General features: G+C 39.3%; 1 protein-coding gene across 1 annotated transcript in view; it reads right to left on the minus strand.

Moving 5' to 3' along the window:
- GRIN2B (glutamate ionotropic receptor NMDA type subunit 2B) overlaps window positions 1-21,656 on the minus strand; it is a 1,340,574-nt gene that overhangs the window by 242,569 nt on the left and 1,076,349 nt on the right. The window lies entirely within an intron of this gene.

Below are 21,656 nucleotides of genomic sequence, written 5' to 3' on the forward strand. Positions count from 1 at the left end.
CTGTTACCTTTATCCAGGATTCTTGAGTAAAGAAGTTGGGAAGTATTAATCCACGTCTGTTCTCCCCATTTTACAAACATACCGTCATACATATAGCCCCCCCCCCCCCCCACACACACACACACACACACACACACACACACACAAAAAACTGCATTTTTTTGCTTTAGTTTTTCTCTGCTCACTAAAGCCATGGTTAGGAAGGAGAAAGTAAAATAGCAAGTTCTTGTAACTGTTATTGCAATTACTTTCACTCTTTCAGTCATTGTGTCTTACTGTTATGTTTTTCTTTACATACTCACTAAATTGCTGTGTTTAGTAAACATAAACAATATGACACATTAGTAGTTTTTTCAGTCCATGCTTTACTGTTGCTTTATATTCTGCAGTGAATCCACAGATTTGATATGAGGCTCACCTCATGCATTAATACCCAGTTGGGAAATGCCTAATATTCACATTTATTGCAGTAGCATAAAGATATAATGGGATGTATCCTGTGGACACCTTCATGTATTGCACATCCACTGAAGGATGAGCATGTTCTGATATAAAAGGGGATGGGGGAGTGGTGGTGGTGCACGGACAAGAAAGTTCAGAACTTTCTTGCCATTAAAGAGTTCAGCCCCCCCCCCCCACTCTATCCTGGAAATGCATATACAGACCCTGTCCTTGCCCTTAACCCAAACCATGCAGCATATCTTAAAAAACAATACCATTACACAAAAGCTTGGACACTCACCATGCACATTTACACACACCACAGACATGCACACTAAATCTGTCCCCTTACGTAACCCTTACCCTAACCCTAAAACACTCACACTTGCACACCAACTCACAACCCCATCAGTTACCTTTGTCGACCAACCCAGAAGTCACCCAATAAAATGTTTGCACAAACCGCCTTTTACTCAAAACGGACTACATGTATGTGTATGTGTTTCAGACCTGAAAATCTCTTCCCACAGTGTTGACATTTCCTTCTTGTGATTTCCTGTAAATATACACCTTTCTACTTTTCTTTGCTGAATATAGTTTCACTAATTGTCCTTCTAACTTCTTTCAACAGGTACTGTTCAGAATACATTTTCCTAAGAAATTTCATTGGACTAGAGCAATTTCCTTTCTGAAAGTGGTATGCTGTTCATTAAAAAAATGAAGCACTGGAGAGAAGTAATTAAAACTCATATTTAAGGTTAGTGATGTTGTGGTATGACTGTTCTGCCCACGTTATGCTTTAAAAGTATCCTGCTAACATTACATAACTTGTAAAACTGCACTGTCTATGTAGGAGGCGTAGTAGTACTGCACTGTAAACTAATGAAAAAATTGTTCAGAATATATTTTCCTAAGAAATTTCATTGGACTGTGAACCAGTTCCTTTCTGAAAGTGGTATACTGTTTATTACAAAAATGAAGCACTGGAGAGTAGTAATTAAAGCTCATGTTTAAGGTGAGTGCAGTGCCATGCAATACATAAACAGAGTAAAAGTTGAAAAGGATGACAGTGAAACAAAATAGATAACTGGAAATGTAAAGTCAGAATGTATAACAAGGAATTGAGTTTTCTGGATGATTAGAGCTTAAACTGAAGCATTAGATAAAATCTCTATAATGTTTGATTCATATGAAAGCCATTGGAAGTGGCACAAATTGTAAGACTCTGCCACTGTAGCTTGAATAATGATTTTGGGGGAGGTTATGTCTGGGTGACAGTGCTGAATATAAAATTTATAGAGAACACAGGAATTGGTGATTAATAAAAGCATAATAAACCTAAATTGCATAGGCAGTAATACATAATGGAAACTGACAAGTCATGCAAAGTTACTTAAAAAATCTGGGCAGGGTATTACATTAGTATGTGTCCTGAATAGCTTTTTTCTTTCAACAATGAATATGCACAAAGGTTAAAAGGTACAGTATTCTGGGAAGTATCCTGTATTCCAAACTATTGTGGCATTATTTCGGCAAGTGGCACAAGTCTGTCATGTACAGTATAATACATCTTGTTTAGGCTTTCCTGTTTGTAGTATTGGTTCTGTTGAAACATCACTTAGCCAGCTGTCCTCAGCAAATGAAAGAAAATAAAAAATCCAGACATGCTGTACCGACAGCCATTCTGTGATGTAGCATGACTGGTCGGCTCACATTATGCTTTAACAGTATGCTGCCCACATTACATAACTTGTACTACTGCACTATAAACTAATTAAAAAAATTCACATCCCACATCAGCTGTAACAAATAAGTACTTCTGATTCATATTAAAGTTAAAAAAATTACTATTTTTTACTACCAATATACTTAAAATTCAAAAAGGAACAGGGATATTAAATGGAAGCAACTTCTGTAACATAAAAAAAATCTCTATGTCCTTCTGCAGTACAGTCAGATTAAAATAAATGTATATATATATATATATATATATATATATATATATATATATATATATATATAATGGGATCCGTCAATATGTTCGAAGTTTGACTACTTTGAACCCCACCTCACCAAGTCCACTTGTTCGAAGTAGTGAAAATTCGAACATTGACTTCGGCAGTCACACTACAGCGCGGAATGGGAATATTCCCTTTTCCCCGCTGTAGTGTGATCTCGGAGTTGGCATATTTAAGTAGGTGGTATGTGGGGGATGCAGGGGGGCTTGCCCCCCTGCAAAAACATGTTTTAGTGTTTTTTGTTTTTTTTTTGGGTAGCCTGGGGAACTAGACTTCAGCGAAAGTGCACTTTCATTTAAGTGGACTTTTGCTGAAGTGTAGGCTCTACTGCTCTATTTCGAAGAAGTGTATTTTCGATGTAAAGCAATAGACCTACATATATATATATATATATATATATATATATATATATATATATATATACATATATTTTTGTGTGGATATAAAATTAGGAAAATCTGTTCTACTATGAAACGCCAGTTTCCACAATCCTGAGGATTGGATATGACAAAAGTTAATTCCCAGAACAGAACACAGAAGGGCATAAATATTAACTTTAATTATTTTTTGCAGTAGGGCATGCCCCTACACCCCCGACTTATATATACCATCTCCATGGTCACACCAATTTGAAGAGGGGAGAAATCTTCCAAAAGAAGTGAATCATTGCCAAAACACACTTAGAGATTGCACCAGCAATTATCTTCTATGGAATGTTTTTTTTTTCTTCCGGCAGCTGATACTTTAAGAATTTTACTTTGATCATTTGTAGAGGAACCAAAGTAAAAAAAAAACAGAAAGGTATGACAGTGTGTACCAAGGAATGATTCTTCTCATGCAGTGTATGTGATTGGTCTTCATCTTAACTTTTAAGGCCATAACTAATTATACACACCTTTTGAAGTATAAATTTCTGATAAATATTGGCACACTTGGTATTATTCTGTGTTTTATTGCATATCTAATGCAGAAGATGCGTTAAATGTATGCTTCCCTTCAGTTCATCAAGCCTAAATTCCCAAAACTTTCAAATGGATTAAATATACAGGCTGAGGTTTTAGCTGGATGATTCACACAGAAAAGCATTTTTCCTAGGCTAGCAACCCTGCCTGCACTTCCCCTTACTTGTATATATAGTAACTCAGTTGCTGAAAAGTGATGGAGAAAAGAAAAAAGAAAACACACAAATGGAACATGGAATCACTACTTTTGTTTAAGCAGAAACTGCAATTGCAGTGCTTTCCTTTTGTTCCTTGGGGAAGAGCATTTGCTTAGCTCAGCATTGTGTAGCTGAGCTTGACAAGATTAAGCCTCACTTATGTTACTGTCCATGAAGAGTAAAGTAAAATGCATATGTGCAGTAGGTAACAACAATTGGGCCAAACCATCCTTTACAAACCCTGTAACAAGTGCATGCATGCTGTCGTTCTTGGCATCCAGATGCCCTACTTGAGAATTGTACTTCATCTTTTCCACATATTCTCAAGTTCTCTGGAAGTTTTTGAACCTTGTAATTACAGTGGCAGCAACAGTCAGTGATTTCTGTCAAAATAATTCTCAGCATATGCCTGGTGTTATGGCACATGGGGATGAAGCCATCACTGTGACCTAGATAATCCAAGACTGAGTAAGGGTTTGGGCAGGGTAGGGTGGACGTGAGAGAGGCCAACATCAGCTAATCCATACTAATGAATGAAGGGCCAGCAGCTACTATCGAAGATGTACACCTCATACAGAGGTGGACTGGGAATGTACACTTGTCGTTATCAAATTTTATTCACTTTCATGGGATACTTGCAGGAACACACACACACACACACACACACACACACACACACACACACACACACACACACACTGATGGTGTAAGGCATAGCAGGCACATCATCTGCCAGGGTAGTGGTGGTTATGGGTGTATTAGCGAAACCTCTGATGGCACCCTAGATGATGGCCTCTTACAAACGTTGCCTCCTCCCACTGGAGGGAATGGGCAAGTGAATCATGGGAAGGCTAATGTTTGTCAGGCACTGGGGGGAGAAACAATATAAAAATATTTTCATCTGTCAAACTGTGAAACTTAGTGTATGTTTTTGATTCCTTTATAGTAGTTACATATCTCCCCATTCTATAATGCCTTCCAGTTCCACCTTTATGCTCTTTTATCTCTTTTAAGCCATCTCCAGTTGATAGCTTGGGTTATCCCTGCACAATTTTACATCTCATCCTTTTCTTAGTCTATCTCCCCTGTAAAAAAACACATGGGCAGGTGTGATATTGAAAACTGTACACATCATTTCAAATACAGTTTTATCAAGTGGTTGTCCATTAGTAGTGGACTAATGAGACATACAGTTCACTAACACAGATTTTGCAGATCATGCTTAGATGGACAAAACTGTTCAAAGCTTCACTGGAAGCAAACTTGTCTCATCCTGCAAAAAGGAAAGTACTTTAGGATTCACCATTAAGCACCAGTACTTTTTTCCTTGTAATATGACATCATGTGAGGTAGTTCTAAGAGCTTTGCTTAAAAAATAAAATAAAATATAAATAAATAAAAGTTTTATGTTTTGGACAGGGTTACAGTTTTTCATTATTTCTCTTTCCCATGTTATTTATCCTTTTCATGAAGATTTTTGGGCATTTTTATTAGCTTGGCTGAACATCATGTGATTCAGTGGCTTGGGTTGTAGAGATGCATTCTTAAACCCGTGCATTTTGTTGTGTATGCCAGTTTTATACCTAATTGTCTTTATTGTTATACTTAAACTGCATTTACACTTTCAGGGTAGCATATAAGAGCATTCACTGGTTTGTTTCTACACGGTTGTTTGTGTCCTCTTCCCGTTTATTTATATTGTCAAAGTGTTGATCATTTTACCAATAGGTTTGTAGGGAAGTTTCACGCAGTGTGCAGACTGTTAAAAAACTAGCCAACAGACCATATTCAAAAGTTTCCACCAGCCTTAAGGAGTGCAAGACAAGATAGACCAGTGGTGAATTGGAGGCTGACCATCCAATTGTCAGGTTAACCTTGAAGATAGCAAGGGTGATACTGTGCTTCTCATATGGTGAAAATTTGTTTCAGAGGTAGGAGATATGTTGGGATACATATATATCATGCCAGTGTGAATTAATTATCAGTTGATGAAAGTTTAGGTCCTTTAACCAGGTATTTGTAGAATCATTTCTTATGCAAAAGAATAGGTGGTCAAGGAGGGTTGTGTCTTTCATAGCTTGAAAGGCTAGGCATAGATTAACATAAAAGATATTATAAGACACTGAGCACATGGAGAGGGCTCCCAGTCTTTCCAGATAACTGATAGTCTCCAAGCTATTGATTTTTTAAGTTAGGAATGTAGCATGCCTCTCAAATGCAGTGATACATTTCTGACTAGTACATGCCAAAAGGGGTATTATATCCAACAACTGGTCTGATAATAGATGAGTAAGGGAAATTATGACTTCTTTGAATCTAGATCATTTAGTTAAACTCACGCCATGCCTTACTGTATGAGGTGTGAATTACTCATGTTTTTTTTTTTAACTTTGTTAGTTTGCTTAGGTTGATACTAGGCTATCTGCCCTAGGGCATTTATAAGCCTAACCAGAGTGTGTTTGGCTTTCGCCACCCTTTTAGATTATAGGTTCATAGGTTGATACTAGGCTATCTGCCCTAGTTTGCTGCATGATTGGAGTTATGTTTCTTTAAAGATAAACTAAAGTGTATTCATGCTTAACATGTACCTTTCTGTTTGATTGCCCTGATATATGAGTAAACACTGGAATCCTTTCTCATAACTTGCCCGGAATGATTCTAAATGCCCTCCTGTGTTATACTCCTCTTCTTTGACAATTTAAAGTTCTCCTTCTATACCTTTCCCTTACTAATACCATTGTGCCTTCTTTTTCTTTAGGTTTTAACCAAGCCAAGTCCCCACAGGTAGCAGCATACCCATATCATAACACATGCAAGCTGGAAACTGTGTGCTTCATTGATACACCAACAAAGAAAATCAGCAAGGCATGCCTTTTTCAAGTTTAAATTGCTGTTCTAATGAAAACCTCTGTGGAACAAAGTTAGGTTTTTTTTTTGTTTGTTTTTTTTATATACCTTCCCATATTCAAAGGTACTGTTATACTCCCAGGTGTTTACAGCTTGAGTACACACAGCTGTAAGAACTTACTGTTCTTTTTGAGAAGTTTACAGCTGTGTCGCTTCCCTTTAAACAGTTTTGCTTAATGCACTGCAGGGTGTGACTGCATTTTATGGAGTGCTTTATTGAATTCCATTGCTAACTGAGGAGAAATATTTGGGATATAAACAGTACAATATTGGCTTGCTGACAGAGGTTACAGTGCACTTTGGAAGTAAAAGTCATCTGTGTGTGTGTGTGTGTGTGTGTGTGTGTGTGTGTGGTGGGGTGGTGGATACATTTACTATTCCCTTTTTCATGTTCAAAATACAAGACACTCTTAGCATATCCAGACTGATTAGCATTGCCCACTTTGCTTCCCCTCCCATCCACAATTCATAGGAGGTTGCTAGCCTATTGGTCTTAGGGCCTTTATAAGCTTAGCCAGGTTATACCCTTGTTCCATTATTGACCAAGTTGTATGGTCTATATTTGCAGCACAAGTCTATGATCAGCACTGACTGCCCTTATCCAGGACGGACATAGATGACACCCCCGGGGTAAATTTACGGTCTCATATCCAATTGTCTAAGCTACACTTAAATAGGGTCACTGAGGAGCTCTGTATTATGTGAATTGGGAGTCTGTTCCAGAGGAGTGGCAATCTCTGGGAGGCATATCTGTCTCTCCAGCATGTCCTGTTAATGTTGCAGGCTAGGTTATGATCCCTAGGGCGAGTGCATCTTGTCCCATTTGACTTCTGGATGTGCAGCATTACTAAAACAAGCCTACCAGTGCTTCTCCACCCACCTAACATTGCTAATTTTCATCCTCCTACTGCAAAGATGCATCAAGTCCAGCCCTGGCCCAACCCTTCTACCAAACCTGGGTCAATTACCATCATTCACTCCAATCACCCACTTATTAAGGGAACATTAACGAATGTTGGAGGCCTTAGAAATAAATTAGAAGAATTACTAAAGTTTCTTTGAAGCCACGACCCTGACTTTGTTGGAGGTTACACAATCTTGGGTTAGAAATGATCCACCTGAGTTCCGCCACCACTTCTAAGGCTACAAACTGCCTTTCATTGCCACCCAGGGGAGAGCGCGGGAGATGGCACTCTTCTTCTAACCAAAAGCAACCTTAAATGAGTAGCACTACACCAGAGCACTTCTTCCTTAGGCTACGAGATCGACTGGTCAGTCACTGATTTTCTTCTTTCCAAGCATCGCTGACTTGCTTTAGCTTTAGTCTGCAATGCACCCACATCTTCAGTAACTCCCACAAACTCAAACTGCTTTTACAGTAGATAACCTTTAGTCATATGTCAAACCAGCTAGGAACATAATTATAACAGGAGACTTTAGCGTCAACTTCTTAGGACCCATGCATGCAGAAACTTTGGTTCTCCTAACTTCCCTAGGGCTTACACAATTAGTACAAGAACACTCCAGGCCAAACTTCCATTCAGGAATTACTCATTAACTTCATTGTTACCAGTTCCACTAATATTATCTTCTCAGTCTAAGTACGCACCTTTCCATTAGTGACCACTGCATTTTGACTTTCACTGTTCAAACTCCCACTAAAATGCCACCCTCACATTCATCACCTTCTTCCCTAAAAAGAAATGAGGTAACGTACAAACCCTGTGCAACAAACGAACCAGTACAAACTTCTGCCCTTACCACTATTCATTCATCTTGCCATCACATTTACTAACTTCCTCTTGCACATGCAAAATTTACCAGATTCAAATAACCAACTCCTGCAAACAGGACCTGCTTTGGTGGATGAGGCCAGATGTAGAACTTTGGAGTCATCCATTTCAATCTCCTCATCCCACAGCCATTGTGACCATGGATGCTTCCCTGATCGGGTGGGGGGCCATTTCCAGGGAAAGACTGTCCAAGGCACATGGTCCACCTCAGAGGCCCACATGCATATCAATGTTTTGGAAATGAGAGCTGTGCTGTTAGCATTGTAGGCCTTCCATTTGGCTCTCCCTTCGGGGACAATTACAATTCAATCAGACAATATGTCAGTGGTCTAGTATATCAACAAACAAGGAGGAACCAAGTCATATCCCCTATGTCGAGAAGCCATGAGAATTTGGCAGTGGGTGATAGCTTCCAAACACTTTCTAATAGCAAAGCATATCCTAGTGAGCTCCAGCGGGATTGCGGACAAGCTGAGCAGATGCATCCTCATGCCTCACGAGTGGTTCCTCAACCCCGAGGTGGCATCAGCAATCTTCAGCCAGTGGGGCCAGCCCTGCTGCGATCTTTTTGCCTCCCCATCAAACACCAAGTGCAGCAGCTATTTCGACCTACTTTCCCCAGAGTGGGAGTCACTGAAGGACGCTCTGATCCACGATTGGCACACAGGACTTATTTACGCTTATCCTCCCATTCCTCTGATCCCAAAATTTCTAAAGAAAGCTCTTCGGTTGAGATGCAAGGTGATCCTCATAGCCCCATTTTGGCCTCGAAAAGTTTGTTTCCCCTTCCTTCAGCCTCACCTAGTATACCTGCTATGGATTCTGGACCCTCTACCAGATCTGATTAATCACCCCCAAGGGTTGAGTCACCCAAATCTGTCCAGTCTCAAGCTGACAGCTTGGTTTCTCCACTTCCACTAGTAGCCAGGCAAGCTAAGAAGTTTTGTTAACTGAAAAAGAGAGGCAAGCTCTATTAGCCCTACAGAATGGCCAGACAATAGTGATCAGGCTGGCTCTGTAGCTGTTATGGGCAGTGCGTACTATTTTGATACCATAAAAAATATTTTGAATGACATATGTACATTTAAAGTGATTGATAGGTGATGATAGAGAATATGAAAGAACGAATGGTGATGTCTTTAATCAAATGTGCACTAAATAATATTATGTCTAAGGAGTTGTTTCAGTATTTTTTAGTGGAGAAACCGTCAGTGCCCAATTTATACGGAATGCCTAAGATTCATAAGAATCCTGTAACTCCACTGTTTTGACCAATAGTATCTGGCTCAGGTTGTTGAGAAGCAATTGAGACTGGTTGTTAAACACTGTTCTACAGTGTTAAACAACAGCAAGCAATTTTTGCAAGAATTATATTCATTTTCGGAAGGTGAGCAGAAACAGCAGGTTAAGTTTCTGTTTGCATTTGATGTAACTTCACTTTTTACTTATATCCCAAATCAGGAGGGTCTAGCAATGGTTGAAATGTTCGGGAGGGTCTAGCAATGGTCAAAATGTTTTTGACTAATAATAGTGGATATAGGTTACAGCATATAGACTTTTTGTGTTTTTTATTAGAAATTGTCATGGAAAATAATGTCTTCATTTTTGATAGAACTTATTATTTACAGGTGTTGTGCATAGCTATAGACACTGCATGTGCCAATAGCTATGCCAACCTGGTAATGGCAGAATGGGAAAATAAATATCTCTTTAAGTTCTTGGGACAGCAAATATGTTTTTATCGTCGATTTGTAGATGATTGTTGTTTGATGTGGAGAGGTGAAGAAGATCAGTTGAAGGAGTTTCTTGACATGATGAATGGCAGTAGTCATTTTTTGGAATGTTCCATGAAATATTCCACTTTTAAAACAGATTTTTTAGATATAGAAATAGATAAAGTTTAGACGGTAGTTTCTCCACTAGGCCTCATAGGAAGGACTATTATGGACCCTCATATGTGCATCGAAGTAGTATGCATCCAAGGCATGTTTTTACCAGTGTTGTGAATGGTCAAGCAATGCAAATCTCTAGATTGTCCTTAGGGATGGGCGATTTTGAAGCAAGCTTGGAGCAGCTGAAAAAGGATTTTATTACAAAGGGTTATAGTAAGGATGAAGTTGAGGGAGCTTGTTATCAAGCCCACCAGCTCAGACATACTAAAGAGAAACCTTATTTTTCATCCCCCATTATAAGAAAAGACAACAAGGGTAGATAAGAGCTGGGTCCCACCTTTTGTTTAACCTTTAGCAGTGATGTTGGTAAAATAAGGGACATTATTACATGAAATTGGCATATTCGACATACAGATGAGAGGATTGCAACAGTAGTGCGTGTCAATCCTAAATTTTGTTATAAAAACAAGAAAACACTTAGCGAAGATTGTGTTATCTAAAGGATCATGGAAGCCAAGCCTACACTGACACAAGGGGGACAGCAAAATGTAATACATGTTCTTTTTGTGAATATATAGATAAGTCCATAGTTTTCATACATCCGGATAATGGGAGAATTTATAATACTAAAGCAACACCAGATTGTAATACTAAGACTTTAGTGTACTTGGTGCATTGCACAACATGTTTTGCGTTTTAAGTAGGCAAGATCAACCGGCGCCTTAGAGAGCGCATCAGGGACCATTATTACTGTACACATAAAGGGCTAGAGTATGCTATAGCTAAGCATATTAATAATATGGGCAATGACCATAGTTTTGTGTTTCAAGTATTGGAGGTTATTTATGAAGATATTAGGATGGGGGATATAATTAATGAAACTGAACAGGTTGAGTTACGTTGGATCTTTAGACTAGGTGCACATAAAGGATATGGACTTAATAACCATGTCTCTTTGAAACCAGTTCTTAAGAATAGGAAGTTAAGGGAAAGAGATATTTTTGTATGTATTTATGCAGTTTTTGAATGTACTTATATATATTTTATATAGTTCTTCATATAGTTTTATGATTATTGTTCATTTTTATCTTTGTTTTTTATTGTTATTCTTTATTTTTGTATGGTAGGAGCTTATTAATTTAGTGTAGTGGAACTTCTATATGTTTTCTTTATAGTTGAGTGATGTGTGAATGGCCATTAATTGAGTAATTGAATGATTGTTTCTGCTACTTATTGGATGTAGTTTTGACTTGTTATTTTTCTAGTCTGAAGAAGCAATCTTGACATTGCGAAAGCGCTCACCATTTCATTAAAATCTGTTGTTTGAACTACTCTACTGATTTCATCAGTTGTATTAGTGCCGTGTTTCTGTATGTTTTTTTTTTGTTTTATTGTTTGCTGTTTTTTAAGCCATATGGTTTATTGGCGGAGAGTTGTTCCTCTTTTATTTATTTAACATTTGTTTACCAGGAAAGTCTGACTGGGACAGAGCCCATTTTCAGTGGAGCCCTGGGGAGAAATGCTCCAGAAGCATGTCTTTGTAATGTGGGAAGAGACAGGAACACCTGGAGGAAACCCATATGAATGCTGGGAGGACATACAGACTCTGCACAGAAGGCACCCCAACTGAGAATCTAACAGGAAAACCTCTTGCTGTGAGGCAACAATGCGAATGCTGCACCACTGCACCACTTCTTAATATGTTAATATAATTACTCCCCCTTTCCTTTGTCCCTGATATTCTTCTGAATATCTATCCTGAAATCCTTTCCTAATCAAAATCTCATGCTCATTTATTTTCAAATCTGTGTACTATAGCATTGCTGTTTGCAGTCTGAATTTTTTAATATGATTCAATACTGTTTATTTTTATCTATACCTTTAAGACCATTTATATTCCAAGATAATATTCCAATTTTCCAAATTTATATTCCAAGATAATATGATAAAAAGCTGTGATTTACAGCTGTTATACATGACAGTTTTTTGAATGTATGTTTCCAACTTTAGTGTTATATGCACACACTAATGATTGACAGGCTGATCTTTATAATCCAGGTTTTTCTTTTCAGTCTCCATTTTAACCAATGTCACATTTTCAAGACTTTTTCATTTAGTAAAAATCCTCAAACAAAAAAATTAAATACATTTTCAGAACACCCCCTTCCCAGTTAACTTAGAAAACAGACAAAATTATGATGTTTAACCTCCAGATAGGAAAAATTACCCCAATTCAGCAGCTGCACTCATAGGCATTACCTTACCTAAAATTAAGGTTTCTCAGGCTAAAGCACATGCTACAGCCTATGTTCCCATCTACAATGCTTGTTCTCTTTTCTTTTCATATTTCTGTTTCTCTTCCTGATATGAAAGCTTTAAGCTCTAAGAAAAGTGCACCTGCTATCATTAAACAAAACTAAACTGTACACTGTTCTATTAAATGCATTAAAGTATTGAGGCTGCTAGGGAGGCTGCTATCTCTTATTCACTTTCAATAATTTCAAACATTATTTTTCACTGAACTACTTTCCATTGTTCTTTGAAATTTTGTATTTCTATTATCAAAGAATGCTCAGAAAATTGCTTGCAACTGCTGACAGCTTGTCTCATGTAAAAGCAGTCAGCAATAAATCTTTCTAGATTTTACTCATTATGTGCAACTGCCTTCAGCTACAGACTTCTTGACTCCCAGTGAACATGTACTAATGGGAAAATACAAGATAATATATTTGCAGATTTAAGAAACATAGCATTTTTCATGGCTTTTAACATTTTGCCTACTTTTTTGAGCCTACTTACATAGTATCATAGGCTCATAGGAAGTTACCAGGCTATTGGCCCTGAGGCCGTTATAAGCCTAGCCAAGAATTTACCTCATCTCCTGAAAAATCAGTACCCAATTCCCCTGTCTAGCAGGGACACAGATAGAATCCCAGGGGTGTATTTTTTGTTCCCCATCCAGTTATCCAGGTGTGCTTAAAAAGTGTTATTGAGGTACTCTGCTTGACGTGGAGCTGGAGTCTTTTCCACAGAAGGGGGAGTCCCTGGGACACAAATCTGTCCCATCAATAAGTCCTATTGATGTCACAGACCAGGTTGAGGTCACACATGTGGGTTACTTGAATGGAGCTAGACTTGCGGATATGCAGCAGTCCCATCAAGGCGGGATCTGAGATTGCTATGTATGCCAGACAGAAGTCACCTCTGAGGAGTCTGTAGCAGACTAAATAGAGGGACAGGAACTTTAGCGTATCTGTGTAAGGTAGATGTTTGAGGCCCTGGATTCTTCTTGTGAGGAACCTATGTTGCCTCTCCAGCTGCTGTATATGCTTTGTGAGTTACATGCCAAAAGGGGCATTGCACTCAATAATGGGTCTTATAAGGGAAGAATACAGGGATGTTATGACCACCTTGCCCCTGGGTGAGATACCCTTACTAATGAGATGGGCCTTGTAGAAAGGTTTCCATGCAACAGAGGCAATATGGTGGGCAAAAGTCAGTTTGCTATCAACCTGGGTGCCCAAGTGCCTCACAACTGATTGCGTGCTTGAGACCTTGTTATTAATGTGATAATTTGTGGGGATGTCACTCTCCCTAAAGGGGATGATGATGCATTTTTTGGCATTCAGTTTGAGGACATGTTTCTGGCACCAGTTATATGTTTGGGTGAGACCCTCTTGGAGGATGTCCACATCACTAGGGGGACTGCAGCTTATCTGCAAACTTGGTCAGCCATAGCCCATGGGTTTTGGCCTGCACCTCAGAAAAGTATATTCCAAACAACAAGGGCTCTAATACTGATCCCTGGGGTGCACCACTCATTATGGGTCGACTGCTTGAGGTAGCTTCTCCTATTTTGACTAGGTGCATTCTATCAGTGAGCCAGTTTGCTACCCATCTGGCAATATATGAATTGATATCTAGTTGAGAGATTTTATCTATTATACCCAAGTGGGGAATAGTATCAAAGGCTTTAGCCAGGTCAAGGTAGGCAGTGTGCACAGTCTTGTCCTTGTCCATGGCTTTGGTTACTGTCTCAAAGAAGTCGACCAAATTTAGCAAGCATGACCTCCCCTTGACAAAACCAAACTGTGTGGGCTCAAGTGTTTGGAGGTTGCCAATATCCTTGTTAATGAGGTCCATGATATTATACTTACAAAAGATACTTGTTTATAGCTTAAGCCAAGAATATTAATCTAGAATTTCATCCTTGCAAAATAAGAGAAAATATCTTAATTCTGCATATAGTATAATATAATATAATACAATAAGTGTATTTTTACACCCCACCCCACCCCAGCAACCCAAGATCACAGCATAATAACATTAAAATTGTTTTTGCTCAGCCTTTCTTCTCTTGCTATACTGTAAAGCTTATATTTCTTACAAATAAAAAGTACTTTCTTACTTTAATATTTTTAACACATATAACAGTCACTGAAAATAACCTCCAGCACACACACTTACATTTAAAATACCCATGGTTACTCACTAAACAAAGTTGCTTTACTATATATAAAATGTCAAATAACAAAAAAATGAGACCAAGTGCCAAAAAAATGAAATACAACCAAAGAAAAAGGCACCCTGGAAGAACGACCAGCAATGGAAAACTGAAGGCATGGTTTATTATTCCAAAACACAAGACTTCTTCAGAGTGATGAGAGTCACCAAAGCTATGGACGAGGGGAAGATGGTGCACACCACCTACCTTGACCTGGCCAAAGCCTTTGACACTATTCCCCAACTTAGGCATAATAGATACATTCTCTCAACTAGGCATCAATCTATATGTTACCAAATGGGTAGCAAACTGGCTCACTGACAGAACCCACCTAATCAAAATAGGGGATGCCTTCTCAAGCAGTAGACCCATAATGAGTAACTGAATTTTCCTCAAGCTGATGATATCACTGACTGTTATTTCTGAGTTTCTTTTTTCACACTAGCAGAGTTGAAATCAAGCTGTTGATCAGTGTGCAGCCATCTTGGAAGTCTCAGTAGTGGCTGCCTCTTAAGCTTGTCTCTGGAATCTCTGAGAGAACAACATTTGTATAGCTGTGACATGAGAGTCTGTGCATACTTTCAAAGGATGCTACATTCTGGATGTGATCTCCACGCCTATGTCATCCTTTAGTTCTACAATCATAAGGCATAATCTGTCTTGAATCCTCCAAAGAGAAAGAACTAGAAAGTCAGTGATAGAAATTGATGTAAATGGACTGTGTCATGTAAGCTACAAAAGGTATATGCTATAATAATTTATGAAACTTCATGACACATGCGTGTCCATATCAGCATAGCCATCCCACTTTCCCTACCCCATTGCATTTGGGGCCTGGATGGATATAGAAGTTGCTTAGTTGTGTGCATGTGTGTTTATGTGTTTGAGAGTGCTCACTGTTACAGGATACCTTAGGGATCTGAAGGAATGAGGGGGCATAGAACATTATGGGAACTGAGGAATTTGACCTGGACAGGGGTTTCGGGTTTATAGCTGAATAGTGCTCGACTTATCCTGAAGGTTGATGTGGATGACATTGTTCATTAAAATCTATTGCTATGGTAAGTACATAACATTTGTTTTGAGAAAAGCTTGTTCTTTTTTTCAAAACTGGACTACAGAGGTCAAATCCTATGCAGTTGAGACTTCTAAAGGCTATAGAGGATGAAGCATTACATAATTTAATATTGGAATTAAAATATTAGAAGGTGGTGTTCCATTAATGGATACTGACATAGTGTTTTGAAAGAAACCGATCATTCTGAGACTGCTGTGCAGATAAAGGATGGTCCAACAGTATGGATGCTCTTTCCACAGTAAGTCATAACTAAGAAGAAGGGACATGGTCTTAAGAGCAGGTGTCACACTGATGATGTTAGTGTCAGATGCAATCCTTTTCGGGAAGTATTGGCTATTTAAATTTCAGAGAAGGACAGTGTAGCTTATGAGAAATTTGAGGTGTGAAACAATGGCATATGGTTCTAGAACAATGTTTATACATTTTATACTTTAGATTATTGTTAAAGTAGGGTGCCTCCATGGATCATTATGTGTTTTGAAATGCAGTCATTTACCCAGTGGATATTTCATAGGTTCATAGGTTCATAGGTTCATACTAGGCTATCTGCCCTAGGGCATTTATAAGCCTAGCCAGAATGTGTTTGGCTTTCGCCACCCATTTTAAATTTATTTTGCTATGCCCTTTTTCGAGGTTAGTATACTGTGCCTCTATCTAACAGTGACACAGAAGTGATACCCGGGGTAAACCTACGATCTCCCATCCACTCATCAAGATTCCTCTTGAAGAGAGTCAATGAGGGACTCTGCCTAACCTGGACTGGGATTTTATTCCAGAGTGAAGGGAGCCTCTGGGTTATGAATCTGTCCCTCCAGCATGTCCTATTTATTTCAGTGCTGAGGTTCAAGTCTCGAGCCAGAGCTCGATGGGATTTGGATTTTCTGAGGTGCAGCATGTCCATTAATTCCGGGTTGGACATGGCTTTATACGTCAGGCACAGATCGCCTCTGAACAGGCGGTATGCCACTGAGTAGAGCTGGAGTTTCTTTAACCGGGCAGCATATGGCATCTGTTTGAGCCCTTTGATCCTCTTGGTGAGGTACTTTTGGGGTCTTTCCAGTTGCTGCAGGTGTCTGGTAAGGTACATCCCAAAAGGGGCATTGTACTCAATTATGGGCCTGATGGGGATGAGTAAAGAGGCACGATGACCTCCCTGATCTAGATGTGAATCCCTTCATGATTAGGTGGGCTATATAAAATGTTTTTCTAACCACTTTGGCCACGTGGTTGTCAAATGAGAGATTGCTATCAACTTGGGTCCCCGGTCCCTAATTACTTCTTCTGTACTTAATGGATTTCCACCTATGTGGTAATTTGTGGGCACTTTGTTTTTGCCAAAGGGGATGACTATACACTTTTTGGCATTTAGCTTGAGGCCATGGCTCTGGCACCAGTTGTCTGTTTCTATGAGGCCCTTTTGGAGGATGCTTGTGTCGGCTGGAGAGTCGATTATGGCGCCCAGTTTGCAGTCATCTGCGAACTTGGTCAGCCACAGTCCTTCCGTGTTGGCCTGTACCTCCGAGAAATATATACCGAACAAGAGAGGTCCCAGGACTGAGCCTTGTGGGACACCACTTGTAACTGGTTTGGAGTCTGACATGGCTCCAGCAATTCTAACCATGTGGGTTCTGTTCTTGAGACAGTTTACAATCCATCTAGTGACATAGGGGTTTATATTTAAGCTGGTGAGCTTATCTATAATGCCCGAGTGGGGTATTGTATCGAAGGCTTTTGCGAGGTCCAGGTAGGCTGTGTGGACCACCTTCCCCTCGTCAATGGCCTTGGTGACTGTTTCAAAGAAATCAACCAGGTTTAAGAGGCAGGATCTGCCCTTAACAAAGCCGAACTGGGTAGGATCCAGTGTTTGTAGGTCCCCAATATCTTTATTTATGAGGTCCATGATGATCCTTTCCATAGCTTTGCAGACCAAGCTAGTCAGGCTTATGGGGCGATAGTTTCCAGGATCCGTTGAGGCACCACCTTTATGGAGAGGGACCACTGTTGCTGTACGCCACTCTTTGGGCACATATCCTGTAGTAAGGCTGAGATTGAACAGTAGTTTTATGTTTGGGTTTAGCTCTTCTTTGAGTTCATGTAGGACGCAGCCCGGGACACCATCTGGTCCCATTGATGCTGTGTTTTTTGCTTTGGAGAGGGCGGCTCTTACCTGAGCATCTGAGATGTCAGGGGGGCAGCACTCTACTGGGATAGATATTTGCCCTTTTGGTGGGGGGGGGGGGGGGTTGAGCTGAATCTGTCAGATAGGATGTTGGCAATGTCTGTGGGTTCAGTGTATTTTTTGTCATTTTGGACTAATTCTGAGCATATCTGGGAATTACCACCCAGGTTCCTAACATAACTAAAGAAAGCCTTGTGATTATCCTTAGTGTCCTGTGCAATTTTTCTCTCGAAGCTGGCCTTAGACAATTTTATGTGTGCCCGCAGTTTTTTGCCAATACTGATCAGTGATGCCTTCCCTTTTTGGGATTTTGCTTTATCATTTAGTAGCTTCCTCCTTCTATTGTATAGTTTGTTTATGGCTGGGGTCCACCAGACAGGACGTCTGCCTTTGGAGGATTGGGTCTTGGTTTTATTTGGGATCGCATGATCCATGCATTCCTGAAGGTGTTCATAGAATACGTTTATAAAGGATTCTGCAATCTGGGCCGTATTTTCCACAGGCCTGGGGGCTTTGAAGGATTCCACCTCAGTTTTGAGGAGTGTAAAATTTGCTTTAGAGAAGTTTTTCACTGTGGTTTTCTGGGCAGGGGGTGGGGTCGGGATGTGAATATCCAGTGAGATTAGTTTATGGTCTGATCTTACCAGTGAGGGATACACTTCTGGTCTGGAGCATAGAGTCCCCATGTTGGTGATGATCAGGTCCAGTATGTTTTCCCCTCTTGTGGGAGTGGTAACAAGTTGTTCCATAGCATTTGAGTTTATAAATTCTAGGAACCTTTGGGCTAGGGTGTTGGAGCTAGAGTAATGCTCCCAGTCTATGTTTGGGTAGTTGAAGTCGCCCAATATAATGGTGTTTGGAGATACCTTCATATTTTCCAGTGTTCTCAGGAAGGCCGAGTGGGGTTCCTGGGTTTGGGAGGGTGGTCTGTAGCAGGCTATAAACTGGAAGGCAGTTTTACCCACTGTTAGTTGCACATGGATAGTCTCTGATGCTTCGTGCTTTGCCACCAACCTGGAGGTGTGGGTATCTTTGATGAATATCGATACTCCCCTCCTTTTGTGGTTCGGTCCAAGTTTTGGGGCGAAAAGCATGGTATGAGGTATAACCTGGTAGTGCTGGGGTGCTCTCGGAGCCCTGAACCAGGTTTCTGTTACTGCACAGATATCGATGTTCTCCATGCTAAGGAGAGTTTCGAAAGTGCATCTTGAGGTTTAGACTTCTGGCGTTGAGTAGCATTACTCTTAGTTTCTTATCCTTTGTGATACCTATGGAGGTGGGTTTGTCTTTTGAGCCTTGCCTAAAAAAGGCACTATGGGGGTAGCAAGAGCCTTTGCCAATATCCAAAAGCCCAGGGGTGACAGGTGCAAGCCGTCCCTAGCGAAGCATCGTGGCTTGTCGAGCATATCATCCCAAGCTGACAGGCATTGGATCCCCTTTGAATGACACCAGTACTTAAGCCAATTGTTGAAATTGATCATCTTGTCTTCATATTGTGGCATAATTCTTGGTGAGGGTAAGATGCTACTCAAGGTCAGGGTCATACCTTAGTTAGATTTTGAGCAAACTAAATCAGTTCTGTACTATTAATAAATTAAAAATCAAAGACAAATTGTGTACTGGGATTAGGAAGGGGAAATTGATTTTTTTTATGGGAGATAGTAAACCAAAACATTTTGATAAGCAGATATTCATTAATGATATTAGGTGCTTTGTACTATACACAGAGTAACTGAAAAAAGTGTTTTGAATGAAGGAGTCATGGAGCACATGAAAATGAATTGCAGTTGAATTTGTTTCAGGATTGTGGGTAGACAGGGCATACAGATGAAAACTGCATAATGAAATGTACAAGATGAGGGTAAATTGTCCAAGGAATAATGAGTAACATAGAATTAGATGTAATAGAGAAAGAACTGGGTGAAACTGCAAACTATGTACATTGTTATAAATGATTTACAGTAGTTAAACATATAACACATAAAATGCCACTTAAAATGAGAAGGCTGAGATGGCAAATTAAGTATTCTAGAAGCTGACAGTGAAGGGAGTTCAGAAGGATTGGTTCTGCAGAAGAGTTCACAAACTGAGGAGAATTAAATGAAAAAAGTGACCAGAAAGAAGTCATGAAAATGTTATATTTGAATGTGCATAGTTTAAAAACTTTTTGTACGGAGTTGAGGATTATAGTGTGGGTTCAGAGGAGAAAGAAAGAGATGTATCTCTTTCAAGATATTAAGCATATATAAGGAGAAGGAAAAGTGTTTCTACATTTTTGAGGAAGTGGAGGAATACAGAATGGGTGTGGTTATTTTAGTTAGAATGTCATTAGGAGCACATTGTTAGAAAGTCACGGTTTAATTACCAAAGGTGAAGAATTTATGCTACTCTGAAAATGAAGCAAGAACAGTGGGGATTTTCACTTTGTGAGTCCTCTGTTGTCCTTAAGGAAAGGTAATAATTTTGGAAGATAATATAGCCTTTATTATCATGAAACTGTACTTTTGACTGGAAGATTTTAATAGTAATTAAATTCTGGAAAAGCTTTAAAAAGGGAACACAGAATATTTGGATATCAGAGTGGCTAATGTATTTATCAGGCAATGTGAAATAATAATGTTAGGTCTGTGTGAGAGTGTCTATGGAATTCATTATGTACTAGGATACATTTTAAAAAGTAAAAAAAAAAGGAATTTCAAACTATGAAACCTGCAAGGTTTTCATATCATAAATATGTGTGCTGAATGAGATAAATATAAATGAGAAAATAGAGTAGGGTTGGCCAGTGAAACTTAAGTGCAATATTAACATGTTAAAACAAGATGCACTAAGGCCATATTTGGTTAACTGGTTGGTAGTTCTGAAGGCAGAATTAGTTGCAGAATGATATATAGGGAATTGAGAAAAGTAGAATAGGATTGCCAGGTGTATATGCAAATCTGGAAAATGAATTTGTGAGAAAAAAAAACAGAGGAAGAAGGAGTTCTTAGATATAGGAAGAAACTGGGGAAAAAAACAAACAAACAAAAAAAAAAAAAAAAAAACAACAGACACCAGACATAAAACAGCGTTTGCTGAAAGGCCTCAAATAAGAAACAAGAAATTTAACCTGACTTTTCAGTCATTTATAAGATATATTTAAGATGGCAGTACTGTTCTGATTTACAAGGTAAGCCCTTTGTGCTGATCTTTTCTAGCAGAGAAACATGGAGCATTAATGCATATTCTTGAGGAGTTGTATATGGGAGTAGGAGTCATGATATTTATACAAGTAGCAGCAAGTGTTGACTGGTCCCCTTCAGATGGTCAAACAGGGGTCCAGGGAAATAAATAGTGTGGGAAGAAATAGCCAGGGAATTGTTATGGCTAGGCTTGTATAGGCCCTAGGGCTGATAGCCTAGTACCAACCTATGAACCTATGAAATAAAAAAATGAAAACACACCCACTTTAGATGATAAGCAAACCTGCTGTATTTATTCAAATGCTGCTGTTAGTGCTTAGTACCATTGTCTGCTAAGGTAGACTTCATCAGACCAAATGATCAAAACAGGTTCAAATAGCTGAATATTAACTTGAATAAAATTGCCATAACAAGGCAACACGAAACAAATTTCGGCAAACCGTACGGAATACACGACGTCTTGTATTTGATATACGAAATATCCTGAACTCTATATTTAGGGG

The sequence above is a fragment of the Protopterus annectens genome, chromosome 1.part1 (assembly GCF_019279795.1).
Source record: "Protopterus annectens isolate FY-2018-M chromosome 1.part1, PAN1.0, whole genome shotgun sequence".
Lineage (NCBI taxonomy): Eukaryota > Metazoa > Chordata > Ceratodontiformes > Protopteridae > Protopterus > Protopterus annectens.